Below are 23,129 nucleotides of genomic sequence, written 5' to 3'. Positions count from 1 at the left end.
TATATCTTCAGGCAAGGGTACGAAATGCAAAAATAAACTATTTGGACTAAAACAAAATACAAAACTTTTGCACAGCAAAGGAAACCATCAACAAACCAAAAGGCAACCTACTCAATGGGAAAAGATACTTGCAAATGATATATCTGATAAGGGGTTAATATACAAAATATATAGAGAACTTAACACCAAAAATACCCCCAAACCAAAAAAACAAACCAAAACAAAAAAACTCCAAAAAACAATCTAATTAAAAAAGAGAGAACACGAATAGACATTCTTCCAAAGAGGTCATAGAGATGGCCAACAGACACGTGAAAACATGCTCAACACCACTAATCATCAGAAAAATCAATCAAAATCACAATGTGATATCATTTTATACCTGTTAGAATGGTTAAATCAAATAGATAAGAAATAACAAGTGTGGGTGAGGATGTGGAGAAAAGGGAATCCTGGTGCACTGTTGGTGGGAATGTAGATTGTTACTGCCACTGTGGAAAACAGTATGGAGTTTCCTCAAAAAATTTAAAATAGGAGTACTGTCTGATCTAATAATTCACTAGCTGGTATTTACCCAAAGAAAACAAAAACACTAATTGAAAAAGATATATGTACCCCTATGTTTATTGCAGTATTACTTACAATAGCCAGATATGGAAGCAACCTCAGTGACCACAGATAGATGATTGGATAAGGAAACTGTGGTATATACATACAATGGAATGTTGCCATTAAAATAAAAAGGATGAATATGTACCTGGCAGGGGAGATACCATGATCACAAAGGTGGTTTTCCCAGGGCGAGGCTTAACCATTTACTCCAGATGTGCTGACCCCTGAGATTTCCCCAAATGTAGGAAACTTGACTGCATAATTTATGGTTAGTGGGGGCCTGTGTTTGCACTCCCCCCCCCAAAAAAAGGATGAGATTGTGCCATTAGTGACACCTGGATGGACCTAGAGGGTATTATTGAAGTAACTGAAGTAAGTCAGACTGAGAAAGACAAATACCCCTGTGATTCCAGTCATGTTTGGATCTAAAACAAATTAAATAAACACAAAAAGCAGAATCAGGGGCGCCTGGGTGGCTCAGTTGGTTAAGCGACTGCCTTCGGCTCAGGTCATGATCCCGGAGTCCCGGGATCGAGTCCCGCATCAGGCTCCCTGCTCGGCGGGGAGTCTGCTTCTCCCTCTGACCCTCTTCCCTCTCGTGCTCTCTCTCTCTCTCATTCTCTCTCTCTCTCAAAATAAATAAATAAAATCTTAAAAAAAAATAAACACAAAAAGCAGAATCAGACGTATAAATACAGAGAACAAACTAATGGTTGCCAGAGGGAGGTGGGTGGGAGGATGGGCAAAACGGGGGAAGGGGAGTGGGAGATATAGGCTCCGGTTACGGAATGAATAATTCATGGGGGATAACAGGCGCAGCAGAATGAATCCTATATACTCTGATCCTATAACAGCATTGTGTGGTGGCAGATAGTAGCCATACCTGGGGCGAGCGCAGCATATTGTGCCGACTATACTCACATAAAGAAAGGGAGAGAGTGAGGGTATTTTGACAGGTCTGAATATTGTAAAAATTTAAATATATAAAGTGCTTTTGGTGTTATTTGTACAGGTCTGAATTATTTTATTTGTTTAACTCAAGGGTTCACTAACAGTAGCCCATGGGCCAAACCAGTGTGTTACCTGTTTTTGTAAATAAAGTTTTCTTGGAGGACAGCCATGCCATTTGTTTACAAATGTCTATGACCACTACTGTGCCCATAATAGAATTGAAATAGAGGCAGTATTGCTCATAAAACCTAAAATAGTTAGTACATAGCCTTTTCAGGAGCAGTTTGCTAACCCCTGGTCTAGCTAGCTGGATTGTGATTAACAATTCGTCTGGTCATGAAATAACAGTTTGGTATATTTAGAAAGCCAAGTTATAAATAAGAACTTTTATTTGAGGGTAACGTACTAAAGTTTTTCAGGAAAAATAAACTTTTTTCTCCCAAAGATTTTGTGACATGTATTTAATTGTAGCTCTCTTTTGCACTTCTGGGGTTTTCCTCACTTTCTAATTCTATCTAATGGATTGTTTGGTTTCCTTGTTTATTCTGCAGCTTGAGCTCATATCACATTTCCCTATCCTGAGCTTACTAAAACTTTGAGTCTTCTGAGTCTTGTAGCTTAAATGTTCTTTCTGCTTTGTTTTTTTTTTTGTTTTTTTCTTTTTAAACATTATCAAGAGCTTATGTTCACATTCTGTGCCAATAGCACTCAAGTTGTAGGGGCCTGAGGGACTTGGTTCTCTCATTCGCTGGGAACATTCCCTAACAGTATGGATATAGAAATTGTGTCTGGCTTCATTCTAGGATCCTTTTTGTCTTATGGGTGCCAGTGAGGTCATCCAGGCATGTCTGACACTTTCTGTAGTTGTTTGGTGAGGGGCTTCCAGAAACAGATTCTGCACCGGAGCCAAAGCTCTCAGCTCTGCCTCCGCTCTGACTTAAGCAAAGGCACATTAGTTTAAATAATCACTTGAAGGCTTTGCTGTATTTTCAGAAGACCCTATTGAGCAGATTAACACCAGAAAAGTCTCATTTTTCAACTGAGAATTGAACAATACAATCCCCTCACATTGTTCCTCAAAATGAATCTGCTGCAGCTAGTCGTCCTATGAGAGATGACTGTGGATGATATTTTCTGACCATGAAGGAGATGGGAGATGGCTTGAGGCGGGGCTACTCTGTGCTCTTGTGTCACATGAAGGTCTGTTCGAAGAAGAAATATCTTGTCCTGCCCCTGAACTCATTTGTTTATAAAAGTGTGTGGGGTCCTTCTGCATAGCTGTTTACTAATTCTCTTTGGGGTACAGAGGTTTTACTTTGTGGTGGGGGTAAAGGGTGTGGATACTAAAATGAGAACAAGGAGAGAGGAAGGGAAATGCTCTGCAAGTCCTGCAGTAGAGCCCCCAGCAACTCTTGGCTATCAACATTCCACATTTCTGTGTTCTGAGAAACTGGTACTTGTAGCAGGTATATAGCCACAGGGATCCTGTAGCCTGGAGACCCTGCAAAACAGCATCAGCACAGTGTCTGATATTGGGCTAGAGCTCAGCAGTGCCCCTTGATTGCTAAATCCTCTATCTGAATGAAACCACTCTGGAAAGCAAAGCTCGCTTAGGGCAACTTGTGAATGGTGCCAATTCAATTTTAAACTTATATAGCCTCTTCTATCAAATGCTTGACAGCTAAGAACTTTAAAGAATTCAGGTTTGTTTGTTTGTTTGTTTGTTTTAAATTCTACCCAGGACAAGAAATTGTAATAGTCTTGTACATAGTAGGCCACTTGATAAGCATCTGCTTCTTATGCATATCCTACACATATCCTGAAGAATTTGCAGATTATGCAATTATTTTTTCTTTATACTTTGCTGAAGTTTGGCCAATGGCCACAGCATCACAAAGATTCTGGAAGCTGTAAGCAAAAGAGCACAGAATGTTTCTGCAGAGATGGGAGTGTGCTCAGGGATTGCTAAATCCCTTCCTTGGCTTGACTTGCAGGGAACAAGTCCAGAGGACGGAAGATAGAGGAGAGATTCACTCCTCTATCCTCATCTTTTACCAGAACATTGACAGGCCCAAATCAATTGAGCAACTTGGATGGATGAGAAAGCAAGAAGATAATCCACTGGAAAAGGAAATCTTTGTGGATACCCAAGAAGGTGCAGAAAAGAGCAAAGAGTCTCTGGCCTGCCTGGAGGAGAGAGGATGGTGTTCTGAGAAGGCTTAGAGTACATGAGGGAGAAAGTACGTCTCCCAGGGCTTACCCAAGGTACCCAGGCATATTTGAGAGAACAAATACTTCCTGAACTCCTACTCTCTGTGTGCCAGGCTATGGAGAGATCATGTGGGAGACAATGTCTTTGGCTTCAAAAGTTTATAATCTAGAGAAGAAACTCTCAAACAGAATCATTTTCATTATGGCTCTTTGTTGGATTGAGTGAAAATTGGTCCTATAATATTTAGGACTTATGTGCTGAGTTATGGGTACAGTTTTTAGGCATTCTTCTTAGGCCAGATCTACTGGGTAACCTATTTTGCAATGCTGGGCAGAGAAGAGTAGATGTGTTGAGGGAGGTGGTGGTGGTCCATGCTCCCTGGAAATGCGGCCCTGGGGCCTGGTGAGCAGCTGGTGGACGAGGTTCAGCCACAGCCTGCACAGTGCCAATCCGCAGAGTCTGCCATTCCCCCTTCGAGGTTGCTCTGTTTCTCACTGAGTATGCATGTGTATTTGGGACGACGATCATGAATTTAGAACACCTCTCCTGGGACGGAAATTATGAATTACAGATGAGAGAAAGATCACTTATTTGGGAAATGTTCCAATTCTGAAACTAACGACTGAAGAAGTGTCTAGATGTAAAGCACTGACAAATCTTTGAGCACATATATTTGCTAGAATATTAAAAAAATACCAACATGTTAAAATTAGCTCTCAAAATTCAGGTAAAAATGCTTCTTGATGTCAAATATTAACTGAAACTTGACATCTGATTCCATTAGAACTGACATTTTGAAACCATTATTTTCAAAATAAAAGTCTATTTTTCTCCCAAGAAGAAGGGTGACATAAATAATATTTGCAATTGATATCTATTCTTGTCAGGATTAAGGGCAAATTTTGTGTTCTATTTGCTGCACAAACTGGGGAAGGACAGTAAAAATATGATGAATTTGTTGCATGGTTTATGAAAATATAATGGTCCCTGAAAGCTTAGTAATCATAAAATAGATTTTTCTTTAATTCAAGCTAATAATTTAAAGCCTGAGTCAAAAATCCTTGAAGATTAAGTAAGAAAGACACATATCACCTGGCACAGTATATGACGACAAAGGGTCCAGAAGGTCAGTGTAGTTTGTTCTATAACACCCAGGGAGTATAGTAAATTCAGGAGAGATAAGGGAGACCAATTCCATAGGAACCCAGAAACAAAAGGGCAAGTAGTGTTCCATGGCAAGTTTTAAGGACTATTTCTCAAGTGACTTACTTCATTTTGCTTTCTAGAAAATTTGGTCACTGAGGTAATTATTCTAATGAACAGGATTTATCTTATTACCTGAAATATTTATTCACCAGTTACATGTGCTGTAAATGTACCGTTTTTTTTTTTTTTTTTTTTCGTTTTTTTGTTTTTTCTGCTTAAGAAGACTTGAGGAATTCAGCTTCTTAAAGGGGGATAAAGCATTCCTAGACGGGGTTGGCTGGGAAGATGGCAGGGTAGGAGGACCCTAAACTTTCCTCCCATCCTCCAGAAACTAGATAACACTCACATCAGTGTAAATAACCCAGACAACAACCACGAAAGCCCGTGGAACAAGCTCCACAACTAAATAGTAGAGAAGAGACTGCATTGAAGAAGATAGGAAGGGCAGAGACGGGATCTGGGAGTGAAACAGACCATGGCCATCTGTGGTACGGATAGCCAGTCGCACAGAGAAGGGCAGAAAAGATTTTCATACCAGGGAGTCCATGGATGGGGAGGATGAAGCCCCATCATATTTGCTTTTGAAGATGAGGAGGGCCCAAATACTGTGTGTTCTTACAACCACTGGGACTTAAAGTCTGGAATTTTAAAAATTGGTGTGCTCCGCTCTGGGAGAGCCCCAAGGGCATTAGAAGTGTAGTCCCTGCCCTTAGGAGACAGCACAGAACCAGCAGTTTGAAAATACCAGGGACGGACAGGAGGGAGAGTGATTTGCTCATCTCAGAGCACACCCCAAGAGACAGAGATTATGGGGAAACCACTCCAGGAACAAAAGAGCTGGCAGGTGCCATTGCCCTCCCCAGCCCCCCAACATAAACAATGGCCACCTGCGAGAACCAGGGCAGCACTGACACTTTTTCCCTAACTTGCTTACACCAATACCCCAACTAAAAGAAACATGGTCACACAGGCTTTATTTTGCAGTACTCATCAGTTTTGTATGACCAATAAGAAAGAATGTCTCAGGGTTAAAAGGAAGCAAGAACTAAAGGAAAATGTAAAAAGAAATGTGTTTTTTCTGAGATTTTTAGTTTATATTCCAGGTGTGCAAGTCTGGGGGGGGGGGGGTTAGATTAGGATTTTGGGATAAAAGGCTTAATGTTGGGAAAAAATAATTGAAAACCCCCAAATTTTCTCTGAATTGAGAAAAACTCCCCATAAAGGCAGTAGAAACAGAAAAACAGTTTTGTTACTGAATAAGTATTAAACCAGAACGTGATGATCATCACATCAATTGCTGAGAAATTGCTCAGACAGAAATTTTACCCCCTTATATAGCCAAGCAGCTTTTAAAGCCAAGAACATTCCTTACATGTTCTCAAGATAAGCAGTAACTAGTCCTCAAGTCAGAGGACTTGATAGCACATTTGTCACACACAGTTCATCCTAAATTTACCTGGTAATTGGGTTGACCATCTGTGTTAGCTAATTGGCTTTATATAAAAGATAAACAAACTTCTTATATCCTTATGACAGGAGGTAGTTTTATAACTTGGAACAAGGCACCCCCAACTGAGGGTCCTACCCTCCCACAGAGACTGGGGAGATTCAAAAGGATGGCTCCCAGGTCCCTTGAGAAAGACATTCCTGGGTTATAAACTGGCAACATAGTTTAAAACAACAACAACAAAAAGTGGAAAACGTTTTCATATGTCTCAAAAGGGCAGAGAGAATTTACAATTACATGTTTATTAAAAAAAAAAATGCTCTGACAAAAGGGAAGGGGGGATGTCTCTTCCCTTATTTTTAACAGGGAGAATTAAGCCTTTTATTTTCAATTTTCCTATGCATAACAAGTTGAACTCAGACTTTTTGAGTCTTATAATCAGCAACACACAGGAATGAGAAGTATAGGAATTTCTTTAACACGAACTCCTGCAATTAAGCTAGAAAACAAAACAAAACAAAACAACCCATCCACCAAACTTTTTTCTCTTTTTTTATTTCTCTTCATACTCTATTCAGGGATTATGCCATTTTTCATCTCCTGCTGAGTTTCTATTATATTACCAATTAATTGTTTTAGCTAAGAGAGAGAAAAAATAAATCATCCCTTAATTTTAAGACATGTAGTAACCTTGCAAACAATTTGTCACTGTTTCCTAAAACATGCAGTCTTTTTAGTTGGTACTCTGTGTACGAGGTAGAAAATGCTTTCCTTGGGATCAGAAAGGGTCTTTTCACAATATCCTGGTCTCTGGAGAGGAGGAGGGGGTGAACTGGGCCCCCCGGGCTTGATCTTTTCCAGAATGGCAATCCTATAGCCCTGAAATGCACTTAATGGTTTCCGCTAAGGAATGGATAAAAACATCCTGTTTGCCTGGTTTGTGTTCTCTGAGAATTTAGAATTGAAAATTCTTCAGAAAATCACTACTTACTCCTTGACTGATCTGATCCATCTAGCCAGTGACCTGAGATAACTTCTCCCCTTCTTAGTGAAACTGTTTGGGGGCTGAGCCAGTCTCCAAGGATTCTGGGTGATTAGAAAGACTGAAAGAATTTTGGGATGGGGAGAGGTAAGTTTTACAGTCAAATATTCATTCAGATATTCCCCTAAAGAAACACAGACTTAAATCCTTTTTATTTGGCTCTGGGACTGAGCTCATGTGAGGATTTCCAGATTAGTGATGAAGTAAATCTGGACACTTAGCACTCATCCTGTTAAGACATATTTCTGGGGGGTTGTTCCATTTATAAAGCTGGCTTCTTATGGTGCATTTGATCCTGTTGTAATTTCTTAGGCTTGCAGACCAGGCTGCTCAACTTGTGTGAGATCAAAGTTCTAGAAGTAAAAGCACCTGGAACTGGTACAATCTTTCCACTTTCCATCGCCCACCTCCCTCCAAAATATATAATGTATATAACTTTGGGTACCTTAATTTAGCCCAATGGACTTTAAAGACCTTTTTCTCTAAAAGTCCAAGGATACCTTTAAAATAATGTTTCCAATCTTCCCCCTTTCTACTCTGAGCCTATATAAAATATATAAAATATAATGTCACCTCAATAGAAGTTAAATAGCAGTCTATAATTTAGGCTACATGCCAAGTGCTAACCTTAAAATTCTATCACGTTGAAGAAAGAAGGAGTCCAAAATTTTTATGGTTCCTTGACTTTACCTTGGTATAACTTATAGACTTTAGTATAACAAGTGTATTTAATCATGTAATGGAAGCACACAATTAGTAGATAAATGGACTAATTTTATTATCTAGATTTTAATAAAGCACTTGCTACTTAGCCTCATGAAGCCAACTTGTAAAATTAAGTCACTCAGATGTGAATATTGTCACAAGGGCTCAATTTTGGCTGAAATCCATAAAGAAAGAATAATGATGGTCATCAATGCATCAAATTGCAAGAAGATGCCCAGAGCAGTGCCTCAGGAAATGGGCATGAGACTAGTTTAAGATAACGTTTCCATTAATGATATAAAGTTAGAGTAGAGGAATAGGGAGACAGTCTCTCAAGGGGTTTGATAAAATGTAACTCCTATATAAATGAATTCTTTTTCATTTTTATTTCAGCTATACCTCTGACATCTTGAATATAAGGCATAATCAGAAGTGGTCAGAAAAGTCTTGATCATTTTTAGATACCTTAAGTTCCTTCTTATGAGAAGTATTTCACATAGAAGTTAAAAATAAGTTGCATTAACTTTCGAGGTTTGCTCCCTCCAGAATGTGGAAACCAGTTTCTGTTAACTATTTTGCATCACCATGTGTTAAATTGCACAGCAGGATGAAAATAGCTCCTCCAAGATGTTAGAGGGAGTTGCTGCACTGCATTTTGAAGCATTGGCAAAGCACCGAAATTCATGTTCTGAAGCTCCTTCCTGAGAAAATTGTTAAGGACTGGAATGAGCTACTTTGAATATTTGGAAAGTTTATTTACTTGTTTTTTTTTTTTAAACAATTGTTTTGGTGTCGGTATGGAGAATTCTAGGGGTAGATGGGAAGTAGATGACATTGAAGGATTATAAATAGACAGGGAGGTGTTTCCATGTTTGTGGAATGACCTATAGAATGTACTGAATTTGTCTTCTTGCCTTTTCATCATTTTGGGCTGTACAAAAATTACTCACTGGAAGAAGCAGCTCAAGAGCTCAATTTTGTTCTCTTTTCCCCCAGTTAAAGCAGAGCCCAAACAATGTTGTACTTTTACCTAATGGTTGCCCTACTCATAGCAGGCTATTTGTTTGTTTGTTTGTTTTCTTTCTCATAGCTATTTATATTCTGAGATTTTTTTGTTCCTGTCATTTAAAAAAATATTTTAATTCCACCTCACACCTGTCAGAATGGCAAAGATAAACAACTCAGGAATCAACAGATGTTGGCGAGAGTGCGGAGAAGGGGAGCTCTCTTAGACCGTTGGTCGGAAGGCCAACTGGTGTAGCCACTCTGGAAACACTACGGAGGTTCCTTAAAAAGTTAAAATAGAGCTACCCTATGATCCAGCAATTGCACTATTAGCTATTTACCCAGAGGATACAAACAGTGATTTGAAGGGGCACGTGCACCCCAATGTTTATAGCAGCAATGTCCACAATAGCTAAACTATGGAAAGAGTGTAGAAGTCCATCGACAGATGAATGGATAAAGAAGATGTGGTGTATACACACACACACATGCACACACAGACACGCACACACAACAGACACACACACACAGACATACACAGACACATGCACACACAGACACACACATGCACGCGCACACAGACACACAAACGCACACAGACACGCACACACATGCACACAGACACAGAGACACACACAGACACATGCACACATAGACACACACGCACACACAGATGCACACACACAGACACACACACATATAGACACACACGCACACAGACACGCGCACACACACACACACACACACACTGGAATATTACGCAGCCATCAGAAAATGAAATCTTGCCATTTGCAATGACGTGGATAGAACTAGAAGGTATTATGCTAAACGAAATAAGTCAGAGAAAGACGAATACCATATGATTTCACTCAAAAGTGGAATTTAAAAAACAAAACAGATGAACATAGGGGAAGGGAAGGGTAAATAAAATAAGATGAAATCAGAGGGAGACAAACCATAAGAGACCCATAACTCTAGGAAACAAACTGAGGGTGGCTGGAGGGGAGGTGGGGGATGGGGTAACTGGCTGATAGGCCTTAAGGAGAGCACTTAATGTAATGAGCACTGGGTGTTATATGCAACTGATGAATAACTGGATTCTACCCCTGAAATGGATAATGCAGGATATATTAACTAAATTGAATTTAAATTTAAAGAATTAAGAAAAATTGATTTTTAAATCCAGGAGTTTTCCTTCAGCATTAGGCTGGGCTCTGGGGCACTGGTGAGGGCTGCATCTGTGGGTGGTGGGATGAGATGCTGGGGAGGAGTCACCTACTGGTTCATCATTAGAAGAACCTGACTTTGAGCCTAGAATAGGGACCCTTACCACCCAGGAACTGATAGAGTATTAAATGAGTCTGATTTATGTTGGCTGGGGGTTTGTACCCTGCCTATATTGCTGGTTTAAATGAATGGACGAAAGGATGATATTAAAGATACCAAGAGTACGGGTCTCATGCTAGGCTGAATAATGACCCCTCACGATGTTCATACCCTAGTCCCCAGAAACTGTGAACATGCTAACTTACAAGGCAGAAGAGACTTTGCAGATGTGTGGTGAAAGTTCTTGAGATGGAGGGATTATTCTGGACAATACAGTGGACCCTACATACAATTACAAGCATCGTGTATGAAGGAGGCAGAGTGGGCTGTGACTAACAGCAGAGGGGACGGTGATGCGATCCCCTGAGTAGAGACCAGAGTGATGCTCTGATGATGGAGGAAGGGACTATGGGCCAGGAATGAGAGGCAGCCACTAGAAGCTGAAAAAGGCAAGGAGACAGATTCTTCCTTAGAACCTCTAAAAGAAACCAGCCCTACTGACACCTCAACTTATGCCCAGACTTGTACCTCCAGAACTGTGAGAGAACGAATGGTGTGTTATTTTAAGTGACTAAGTTTGTGGTTATTTATTATTGAACGAATAGGACACGTGCGCAGGTAAATTAACAAGGCATGTCCCGCCCGTGCTCCCAAGACACAAGTGTGAGGATCAGTATTGTTACGTGGAGCACTATGGATGGGGTTGGAAACAGTTTCAAGGGCAAAATTCTGGACAAGAGAATAATGTGCATATGAATATACTTAAAGCTTCTAAGATTCAACATTAAAACTTAAAATGCATGTTCTCTATATCTGAGTCTTTCTGTTTTTTATTATTTTCTTGAGATTTCTGTATACCGAAAACTAACAGAACATTGTATGTCAACTATACTTTGATAATAATAAAAAACACTTAAAATGCACAAAGGAAAAATCAGAATAAAAGGAATTCATAGAGAAAGTAACTGGGTTTGACTAAAGCCTTTTCCACCTACACAAACACTATATTGGAAATAATGGTAACGAACACGGGCTCTTGGGACAAGACCCTTAAAAATTTAAAGGTGTTAAGCAGATGGGTAGCTTCCTCTAATACCTAGTTGCCTGACCTCAGGTTAGCTTTCCTGGGAACAGATAATTGTTGCGTGAAACCTACTACAGAGCTAAACCTCTTAGATCCTAGGTAAGCTCAGTGTCATAATAGGTGACATGTCCTTGGGGCTGACAGCAGGATTTTGTTTTTGCTTTGCTTTTCTAACAGAGCTCACATGATCAGAATTGACGAGGAGAACAGAGGAAGGGAAGAGGTGAGTTTCCCACCCTCTGCTGGGTTCAGGACCACTTTTTGCCACGTGTTCTTGAAGTTGAAATGCGTGGGTTGTTTTCCTGCTGTTAATAGGCTGAAGTAAGTCAAAACCTGAAACTGCCCCCTTTTTTGGAACAAGAGATCACATGAGCATAAGAGGATCTGTAAATAAAGTGTTGGCATAGATTTTCTCCTGGTGAAGCAGGCCCACTGAATTTCTCAGGAGAGGCTTTCAATTCCTAGAGAAAAGTATACTCAGGTTCTTGATTATTGTGCAATTTAACTCAGGGATTTTTCACTCTCTTTTGAAGGGTGTTTGCTTTCCAGAGAAAACAACAAACCATTAATTAGAACTGCTTCAGAGCAGTGAAATAATAGGCCTGTACAACTGGTATCGAGTGCTTAGTCTCTGCTGATTACAGTCATTTTAATGGATGCATCCTGGAAAAACATAATATTTTTGCTAAGGACCCCAACCAGAGAAGGAATAAAATACAGAAAACAACAGTTTCTTACTTTAGCACAGAAGATAAATACATTTTCTCCACAGTTTTAACTTTAATATAATGGTGATTCTCCTGAAAGGGGATTCAGAGTGGAAATCCTACTCTACCCTCTGGCTTATGATTTCTCTGTTCTAGAGTCTGAATACAACATTCCCTTCTTTTTTTAGAGTTTTAAAATTTGTAAAAGGAGAAACGTCATGCAACCAGGTAGGTAGGACACACTCAAAGCTTTACTGAAGAGTAATGATGAGACTTGAAACTAAAATTTGTTCCAAGTAGTTCCATCACTGACACATCAGGGAGTCAGGAGACACAAGGTTAGACATTCTAGTCTTTTCTTAAAGAGGGTCATTTTTAGAAAAGAACGCTCCAACAGTTATTTATAGGCATTCCTGTTTTTGTTTACTTGCATCATGGCGCATGCACACAGATCTAATATGAGATAGCTTTGCTGGCTTTTGTTCAGCACACATTTATGAATCTCCTCCTGTGTGCTAGACTCTGTGCTGGCTAGAGTAGACCCAATGTCTTTCTTTATGGAGCTTACATTCTACTTGGGGACACAAATTAACTAAATGTTAGTAATGATGAGTGACATAAATGAGAAGCCTTTGGTGCCACTGGGAATATGACAGGAGACTTATAGTCGAGGAAGCAGTCAGGGAAGACTTCTGTGAGGAAGTGACGATTGAACTGAGAGCTAGAGGGTTAGCAGGACCTGACCAGGCAAAGGAGCAAGGGCGGGGGTGGGAGAGAATCCTGGGCAGAGGGAAGAGAATGTGCCAAGACTCTTGTTGAGAAGGAGCATGGGACATTCAAAGAACACTGAAAGATATTTTGGTGCCATGTGGAGAGGGGATGGCAGAGAGGCAAGGGTAGATGTGAGAAGCCAGTCAGGAGAATACCATGAGGGTAGATCTCACATTAAGGGTTCTTACAACAATAAACAAAACAAAAAGACATTTATGATAGCTGATTCTCAAAGATGCAGTATCACTTGAATAAAATCCAATTGCACAAATACTAGAACAACACCCCAATCTACCACTGATGTTATGTCATCAATGTACAAAATGAGTAAAATTGACGAGATCCCTTTAGAGATGTGTTGTCCAATACAGTGGACACTAGTCATAGCTATTGAGCACTTAGAGTGTGGCTCATCTGAACTGAGATGTTCTGTAAGTCTGAAATACACACTAGATTTTAAAGACAGTGTGAAAAAAGGTACAATAATTCATTAGTGCTTGGGGCATCTGGGTGGCTCAGTCGGTTGAGCGTCTGCTTTCGGCTCAGGTCATGATCCCAGGGTTCTGGGGTGGAGCCCCACATCGGGCTCCCTGCTCAGCAGGGAGTCTGCTTCTCCCTCTCCCTCTGCCCTCCGCTCATGGTCTCTCTGTCTCTCGCTCACTCTCTCTAATAAATGAATAAAATCTTTAAAATATGCATTAGTGTTTTAATACTGTTTATTGTTCTAATATTTTATATAGATTTGATTTTTAAAAAATATATTGTTAAAGTTAATTTCATCTATTTCTTTTTATGCTTTTTAATGGGGCCACTACAAAATTCAAAATAACACTGGCTTGAATTGTATTTCTCTGGGCAGTGTGTACTGCCTTTGGGTGTGAGCCAGGTTTGCCTTAGATAGTGTAAAAGAAGATAATGGTACAGTCACTTTGGAAGCTAGTTTGGAGATTTCTTATAAAACTAAGCACACTCTTATCATACAACCCAGCAATCATACTCCCTGGTATTTACCCAGGGAGTTGAAAAATTAGATCCACACAAAAACTTGCACATGGGTATTTATGACACTGTGCTCATAACTGCCAAACCTTGGAAGCACCTAAGATGTCCTTTAGTAGGCGGATGGATGAATAAACTGTGGCACATCCAGATAACAGAATATTATTCAGTGATAAAAAGAAACGATCTATCAAGCCATGAAAAGACATGAAGGAATCTTAAATGCATATTACTAAGTGAAAAAAGCCAATCTGAAAAGGCTGTATGATTTCAAATATATGACATTCTGGAATAGGTAAACCTACCGAGACGGCAAAAAAGATCATTGGCCGCCAAAAAACTAGGGGATGAACAGGAGGAGAACAGAATATTTTTAGGGCAGTGAAAATACTCTGTACGGTTCTAGAACTATCGACACATGTCATCATACGTTTGTCCAAAGCCATAGGATGTACAACACAAAAAGTGAACATTAAGGTAAACTGTGGGTGACAATGGTGTTCCCATGTAGGGTCATCACTGTAACAAATGAACCACTCTGGTGGCGGATGTTGTATTGCTACTGATCTCATTGAAAGTATTTAAATAAAAATATATATGAACATTATAAAAACTGGTAATTCAGTAATTTTATTTCTGAAATTGGTACGGAAGAAACTTGTACATTTGTTAATATTTATTGCAGAAGTTTAAAAAAGAGTGCACTGAAGCTCTTCATATTTTTGTGTTTCGTAAAACGTTGACAATGGTTTGAAATAGTAATCGTGAGAGCATTTCTTATGACTTATGCCTTTTTATTTGTTTTCCTCATTCTACTAAGTTGAATAAAAGCTGGTTTAGTTCTTCTACCTTAAAAAAAAGGCCGCGGGGAAGAGGAAAGGAGGTATATGAAAACTGTACTTTCCACTCAATTTTGCGATGAACCTAAAACTGCTCTTAAAAAGCAACACACAGGGGTGCCTGGGTGGCTCAGTTGGTTAGGCGCCTGCCTTCGGCTCAGGTCATGATCCTGGAGTCCCGGGATCGAGTCCCACATCGGGCTCCCTGCTCAGCAGGGAGTCTGCTTCTCCCTCTGACCCTCTTCCCTCTCGTGCTATCTCATTTTCTCTCTCTCTCAAATAAATTAATAAAATCTTAAGGAAAAAAAAAAGCAACACACACACACACACACACACAGAGTAATGCAAAATAAACCTACCCCTTTCATCATGATTTAAGTAATTTGTGATTCAATGAGCTTAGTAACACACATCTTAACTTGAGAATTTCTGACGTTGGTTTGACAAATAAGGGATTTTATAAAGATTTCCAGCTCACTTGCCACTCTGAAAGAGTCAGTCATCGAGACTCTCCCAGAAGTTACAAAATAAACTATTTACAGAAATGCTTGTCATCCAGCACCGGCTGAGTTGAAAAGTCGAGATGCTGCATCACCACTTCCCTTCAGCCCTGTCCCTGCTGCAGGAACTGTGCAAGCATGGATATTCTCACACAGCCCTGCCTCTCTCCCTCTCCTGATCAGGAAGATGAAGTATGCAAACATTTCTCAGGAATCCAGTGCGCATTTGATGAATGACGAGAATTTTTCAATAAATGTACCTATCCCTGGTAACTAATGCAAATAAAGAAAAACACCAAACTGTGCTTTTGTAGTGAACAAAAATTATAGTAAATTAAGCTAAAAATTGTGGCCCGAGTATAGCTGTTTACAAAAATCTCTCGGTCACATACCAAACAGATCAAGGTCCCAGCTGAAAATTTATACACACTTTACAAAACCCACCAGCTCCTTGGAAAGAACCTAAATTTTCCACGTGTATGCTGTATAAATCTTCCAAGCATAAGCAATGCATTTGTCTTCATTTAGCCTTCAACCACTTCATTCCCAAGGAATTGTTTGGCTATTTAAATATAACTTACTTCTGGGGCAATACAGTTTCTCAGGACAGTGTTTAATTTCCCAGAAGCCTGAGATTTGAAAGGAAACTGTGGATAGTCCTGGGAGATTATGGATAAATTGTATTTAGGCTCCTACAGTTTTCACAAAATGCCCTAGGGATACAAATGGCCATATATAGAAGTGATATCCATGCCGAAAGGGGTATGGGGAGGCCAGTACACCTATTCTCCTGCATCCACATGGGACTCCACCATCCACTGGCCTGGGTCCTATTGGGTTGAACTTATGGGAAAGTTTTGAAGTGGGACACTAAGGGAGAAGTTTGACTGCAGGCAGGGTGTACTCAGAATATTGAAACCGCCTAGGTATCTTAACAGAGAATTTAATATAGACAATTGTGAACCAAGTTTTAGAGAATTTCAAAGACAGAAGGGAGACAAATGAAGTCTCACAGAGGAAATCCACAAGGAAGCAGCTACCACCCCTGGGAATGAGGAATGTGGGTGGGGTTATGAGATTGGAAAAGCTTGGAGGGGGAGTCCTATGGAACTGGGACCACACCTGGCAGGAGGGAGGCTGCAGGCTGCAGGCTGGAGCTGACTTCTCCCAGTGGTGCAGCCAGGCTGTTTCGGAGGGTGTGGAAGAACCTGCTGGTGTGAAACAAACTGCTGTATGAAGAACCAATTCTGGAATGACGTTGACAGCAACAGGAAGCTACGTGGGAAGGAATAACTTCCTTCTCCCTTCTTCCTTTTAGTTTCTAGTGAAGAACCACACAGAGAGCCACATGGCAAAAAATCGCAGTGTGATTTACGAGTCTCAGCCCCAGGGTCCCAAAGCAGAGTAAATAGGTGGGTTTGTGTTGAGAGCTAATAGTCCAAAAACCAACATAACAGTCACTTGAAAGCTGGTGAGGCTTTACAGTTGGGACATACATTCAAATAACTCTGCGAAAAGAAGGACTGTCTAGGTACAGGACAGCAGGAGAGAAACCGAGAAATCAGTTGAGTTGAAATGTAAAGCTGAATTAGGGTGGTTCATCATGGAAAATAGACATGTGCAAGTATTCTGTCAGCACGCAAACCTTACCAAAAGGCTCATATGTAAGATTCCTTTGTGGAACCTTTCAGTGCCTTGAAAGGGGAGATAACTGTAGCAAAGTAAATGAGCTTATCTCTTTGTTCCTTCTTTCAAAGGTATCTGCACCTTAAGCCAAACAAAACAAAACAAAACAAAAAACCCCAACAAAACAAAAAACAACCCCCCAAAACCAAAAAACAAAAGCAGTGTTGTCTCCTATTAACACAAAACCCTGCTAACATTTTGAAATTACTGCTTCAGGGTCTGTGGCAGTTCTTAAGGGCCTGCATCCTTTCTCGTCTCAGTGATTTTATTCTTCCAGGTAAATCAGGAAAACCACCTTGGAGTCATTAGGAGAAGGAGAATTCTTGCTCTGGTTTTTCTAAACACAGGACTCTAGACTCAGCAGGTCTAGGCAGGAGTGGACACTGGAACAATGTGTCCCGTCCTCTGTGACTGGAGTTCCTCACATTTGTACCAGAGAATGAATCACGTATTCAAATACCATCATTGCTCTGTTTTCCTCCCAGTCATATGCCCATTACTGCCTTAACCCTAGCTCTCTTCCTGGGCTGCCAGTGAAAGGAAAGTGAACAAAGATTTCTACACCTCACTGTGAGTGGACTGATAGCTATGTTTAACTGTCAGACTGTCAGGGAAAAGGGAGATTTCCTTCTAAGCAATATCTATCCCATTTTCCCCAAACACATGCACACACGCACACCCCCCCACATGTACACAGTAAAATGGTCTTCTGTAAAAAGAGCAGGAGACCAATAAAAGACGAATATTGGCAGAAAATATAAAAATGAAGACATAACAGCATAACAATCAGATGCATATGGAGTGAGCTGTTTATAAATGTTCGAGGCAAATAGATAAAGTGGAAGTCATAGCCTGCCTCATCCATTCACGTCAGAGTAGCATGAATCATAGCAGCAACTGGGATAGTGACTCAAACAGTAATTTAAAAAGAAATTTGACAAGGAGAGGATGAAAAGAGGAGCTGGCCACTCTGTAACCCTTGAGAATATCTGTTCATGCAGAACTAGTGGACCTTATGTGGCCAACTGACCACTAACAATGAACTGTCATCAGGTGTCTCTGCAAATCGATATGATGACCTTCCTCCTCATTCCAAAGATGGGAAAGAAAAGGTCAGTCAATGGTGGGTCTTTTTAAGGCACCACTTCCTAAAGGAGATGCCAAGATTTCCTGATTTGGGATTATAAACCCAGAGACGAAGCTGTTTAAGGGGTGATGTCTCACTAGAAGACTGGTTACCCCTTAATAATCCTGAAAGAAACAAAAACAGCCACCAAATTCAATCACAGCTGGTAGTTTTGGAAAGAATGTAGGAAACCAGAAAAGAAAAATTCTTGTAAATCACTTATTTCTCAAAACCCCAATCAAAATGACACTTCCAGTCATCTTCGCCAAATAGGGGTCCGAGGAGGGATGCTTCAGCCCTTCCAGGATCTAGCATGGCTGTGGAGCAAATCAGGACCAACCATAAAAACAGAGGTGCACAGGCATTTGTCTCCTTCACAACACCTGGAAGGGCCCACATCCTGGGGAAGATGGCAGGGGAAAGGAGGCACATAGAGGCAATGCTTTCAGTTGCTTAGGCTTCTGTCCTCAACCACCCTATCCAATGAGGCTTCCAATGAAATCATGGTTTCTGGTTGTCAGTTTACTTCTACTGGAAGTGTTTCATCTGGAAGACCTTTATGAGAATGAATACATCACTGGCTGGTCCAAGAGATACCAATGAGCCTCTGGGAGGGAGAGAATCTTTCAGAATCAGAGAAGTAGCTGGTGCTAGAAGGTATTTCATTCCTACTCTCTGAGCACTGAGGCCAAGAAGAGCAGTTGGCATTTGGTTCAACCAGCGACTCGCTAAGGATTCCTTGAGAACATTCTTCTTTTGGCTTTCATGACATTAACAGTTTCCTTCCCTATACTACAGCTCCTTCCTAATATGCTGCACTCCTCTTCCTCCCACGGAGATAAAAGATGAGCCTGCTGCGAAGTCCAATCTTGGGCCTCCTTCTCATGTTGTCCTTCTACCACAGGGCACATTAATCTCAATCCCATGGCTTTAAATAATATCCCAGAGGCCAAAAATTCCAAAGTTTGCTTGCTCTCCCCTCCTGATAATCCACAAACATGCTTTCAACACCTATTCAACGCATCCATTTGAATAGCTAACAGCTATGTCAAATATAGCTAAAATAGAACTTCCTACTGCTCCCACTCCCTTCCCACTTTGTTTCTAGGGAGACTTCCAGTCTCATTAACCAATCCTACTCTTGTTTAAGGTGAAAACCTAGAAGTCATCTGTCACTCATCCCTTTATCAATCCAGCAGTGTGAGTCTGCCAGCTCTAAATACAATATAGATCTCCAATCCACCATTTCTCCTCATCTGTACCACTCTCCCTCAGAGCCCAGCATTCACCTCCTCCTGGGATTATGGCCATGATCTTAAAATGATCCCACTACTTCCATTCATGAAATCTATAGCCGACTTTCGACACGACTCTGCTTGAATGATTATTCAAAACATAAGCCAAATGGCATTGCTCATGCTTTAAGCTCTCCAATGACTTCCTACCATACTCAACAGTAAAATTAACGCTCTTTCCACTGTTTGCTAAACTCTATGATATCTGCCCCTTGCCTCTCCTTCCAGCCTCACTTCACATTTCTTCTCCTTTGGTTTTACTGCATGTCAATCCATGGTCCCATATTTTTCCTCAAAACTCCAAGTTCATAACTATCCTAGGGCCTTTGCCTTTGAAGTTCTTTTTGCCTAGAACACCTCTTCCCTTCAGATCTTTGCACACCTAGCTTCTGGTTTGTATTTGTGCCTTAGCCTAAAGGTCACCTCTTCAGAGAGGATTTCCCTGAACAAAACCTCTAAAGTTTTAAAGTTTTAAAAGTTTTTAAGGTTTTAAGCTAAAGAGACCCTACAAACACAATCGGCGGAGGGGAAGTTTCTTAACAGCTTGGTCCTGGGGACAGGAAAAACCAGAAAGTGCCTGGGGAGCCTCTGGAAAACCCAGAAAGTGTTTTGCTGCAGATAAGGCTAGAGATCAGAGGAACTTCCATCTCTTAGGAAGTCTTCAGAAAGTTCCAGAAGTACTACAACCTCTATCACTAGAGTTTTTGGAAAAAGACTGAGACCCAGGAAAGTGCATGCTCATATTACTAGGAGGTGAGATTCAGTGATTTGCATTGCAAAGAGGTCCTACACTAGGCTGGAATGGAAAATAAAAGATGCAGGTACAGAGGTCCAGGATAAAGAGAGATCATGAAAGGTCTGGCCATGTTTGTGGCCTAGTTACTAGAGGAAACAAAATGTACAAAAAGGAGAGAAAGAAATTCAGGGCAGTGAAGATGAGAAGCCCTTCAAAATAGTGGATAATTAGTGTAAACTTTCTTTTCAATCTCTCTTGGTGCTAAAGGAAAATAAATGACAGCCTGACCTCCTGAAAAGAATTGCTGGCTGCTGGAAAGGAAGAAGAAAAACTCAAATGGCATTTCTCCAAATGGGACCAGCTACTGAGCAAAAGGCTGTCACATTAAATTAGGCTGGGCTATTTATTTACCAGCCAAATACTATGCTAGAGGCAAAGAAGGAGCTGCTTAAATCAACTAGACCGGGTTTACCACAGGTAATGGAGGCTGGAGGGTGAATTTTAAAGACCTTCCCACAAGGCAGAGTAGAACAGACTAGAGAGAGACTGCTGGGGTCTCTGTTACCATCAACAGAAAATGACTGTGATTCTCTTAAGGGAAGGACAATTGGGTGGTAAATCCTTCTGTCAGGATGCCAGTGTTGAGTCCAGCTGTAGCTGGGTCCAGGCTGTGGGGTGAGAAGTTGGGCATGTCAAACAGGGTGAGTGTAAGTGATTAAACGTGGAATCTGTGACACCTGACCTCTCAGAGTCAGGCACACTTTTGGCTTCACTCAAGGTGTCTGGTGTCTTGAACGATGGAGCAGGGAGATACCAGCTAAGGGGCCCAATGTCAGCCCTGTCCCTAAGGAGTAACTAAAAATACCACGTATGAGTGAAGCATCTTGGGTTCTCTGTAACTCAGCAACTATGCCCCTTGCAAGTTAAAGTTCTAATTCTGAATAACTCCATTTAAAACTATGTGCATTCCATTTTTTCTTAAAGGAAAAAGAAAATGTTCTTCCTCATGATAAAATTAACTCCTTGGTTAATACATGAGGGTGGGATTAATCTTCTGCAATCAGATGCCTTGGTCTGTCAAAAAATAAATAATTAAAACTGTGAAACTGGGAACAAAACTTCAGGGTTAACGTGTGTGCACATTTGTGTGCTGTGGGCTGGCTGTTTGCAATTTGTCTGGGCTCCTTTGTGACATTCTCCGTGTAGACATACCATTCTCCGTTTCCCCTTTTGGGTCATGCTGGAGATAAAAATCCATCTATGAAAATTTACAACGCCATCGTAATACATACGATGTATACATTCTTTGGCTTGGGGATTTGCTAAAGAATAAGGTGGACTGGGCGCCTTTCTCTCTCTCTCAAATAAACAAATAAAAAAAAGAGAAAATAGGTGGACTTTTCAAACTTAAAACTGTTAGTCTAAATTAAACACACATACTTAATCACTAAACTCTTCTGTATTTTAGACTCAGTCTCTTCTGAATTTCAAAAAAAGTAGGAATTTTTTTTTTAACATTTCACATTTCAGTTGTGATTTCCTTGATTTGAGGAGAGATTCCTTGGATTTCAAGCAAAATTTCCCTCCCACTTTTTTAAGGAAAGAACCCTCTTTGCGTCAAAAGCAGTGTTATAGTGTATTGCCGGGTTGGTTGGAGATTTAGGCACTGATAAAAAGGGGAAAAAATTGTAATGGCAACATGCCAGCCATTAGGAGTTGCTTGAAACTTTTTAAGCCTTGTAATAATTTTGGCCTAAGGCCACTACCCTCCCAGCTTGGCAGAACAGGTGGAGATAATAACTTCACAGCCCTTTTCTAGTAGAAAGCACAGTATGAAGTAATTTTGAAAGGATTATTACATGTTTTATTTTTAAATAAAAAGTAAGAGGTGATGAAGGCATATGGTAGGATATCTGGGGAATCTTACATGATGTTTGCAATTGAATCAGGGAGGAATTTATCAGTAATCTGACCTTTCATCTTTTGAGGTGAAAATGTGTTTTACGTCATTCTCGGTAGACAAACTACCTTAAAAATGTAAAATTGTGGGTTTGGGCAGGGGCATGCTATAATTCACACCCCAAATTTTGGCTACTTGTATTCCAGCAAATAGAATCTCCTATGTTTCTGCATTTCTCTGTGCAAACACTTGGGGCCAGACCTCAGAATGTCTTAAAATTCCATGAATATTTTAATATATATAGTGAACAAGGAAGATAACTGAAATGTACTATCTACACTTTTCTGTCACAGTGTGATTTTTGTGAACCCAGGCCACACTGTAAAACCTCATAAAGAAATTGTCAGATTTAAACTTTCTGGGTGAGAGTATTTACGTTACAACTGTGTGTACATTTTTTACACTTTTTAACTTATGTATTCATTTGTACCTTCTACAGAGGCTATAAATATTGACATTAGATTAAAATTTGACCTGAAAACCTTAATATCCCAGAAACGTTTTCTAGTAATTTAATTGAAGCTTTTTAAATATCCCCAAAAGCATAATTTGAGTTGGATCTGCTTTGCCTAAGTCTCATTTTTTTTTTTTTTACCTTACTTTAACATCTAAGGTTTCTAAAAAAACACACTCCTTGTTTTATGATTCTGTACCACCATAGCGGACTAGCAAACTATTGTTCACTCAAGGCGAATGGGCAAGTGGACAACTATTATTTCCTGAAAGGTTTACAGCAGGGATGGAGAAAAGAAAGCCTTCACAAAGAGATGGATTTTTAAAATACTATTTTATTTTTTTAAAGATTTTATTTATTTATTTGAGAGAGAGAGAGAGCATGAGCAGGGCAGGGAGGGGCAGAAGAAGAGGGAGAAGCAGACACCCGCTGAGCAGGGAGCCTGATGCGGGTTCGATCCCAGGGG

At 40.3% G+C, this 23,129-nt stretch overlaps 1 non-coding gene across 1 annotated transcript; it reads left to right on the top strand.

Moving 5' to 3' along the window:
* Positions 1–749: 749 nt before the first annotated feature.
* LOC113921217 lies at positions 750–913 on the top strand. Its single transcript, XR_003519609.1, has one exon. It is a non-coding gene; the product is annotated as a U1 spliceosomal RNA (small nuclear RNA).
* The last annotated feature ends 22,216 nt before the right edge of the window (positions 914–23,129 follow it).

The sequence above is a fragment of the Zalophus californianus genome, chromosome 3 (genome assembly GCF_009762305.2).
Source record: "Zalophus californianus isolate mZalCal1 chromosome 3, mZalCal1.pri.v2, whole genome shotgun sequence".
NCBI classification, from domain to species: Eukaryota; Metazoa; Chordata; class Mammalia; order Carnivora; family Otariidae; genus Zalophus; species Zalophus californianus.
The sequence above is the reverse complement of the archived record's forward strand: the minus strand, read 5'-3'. Positions and strand labels throughout refer to the sequence as shown.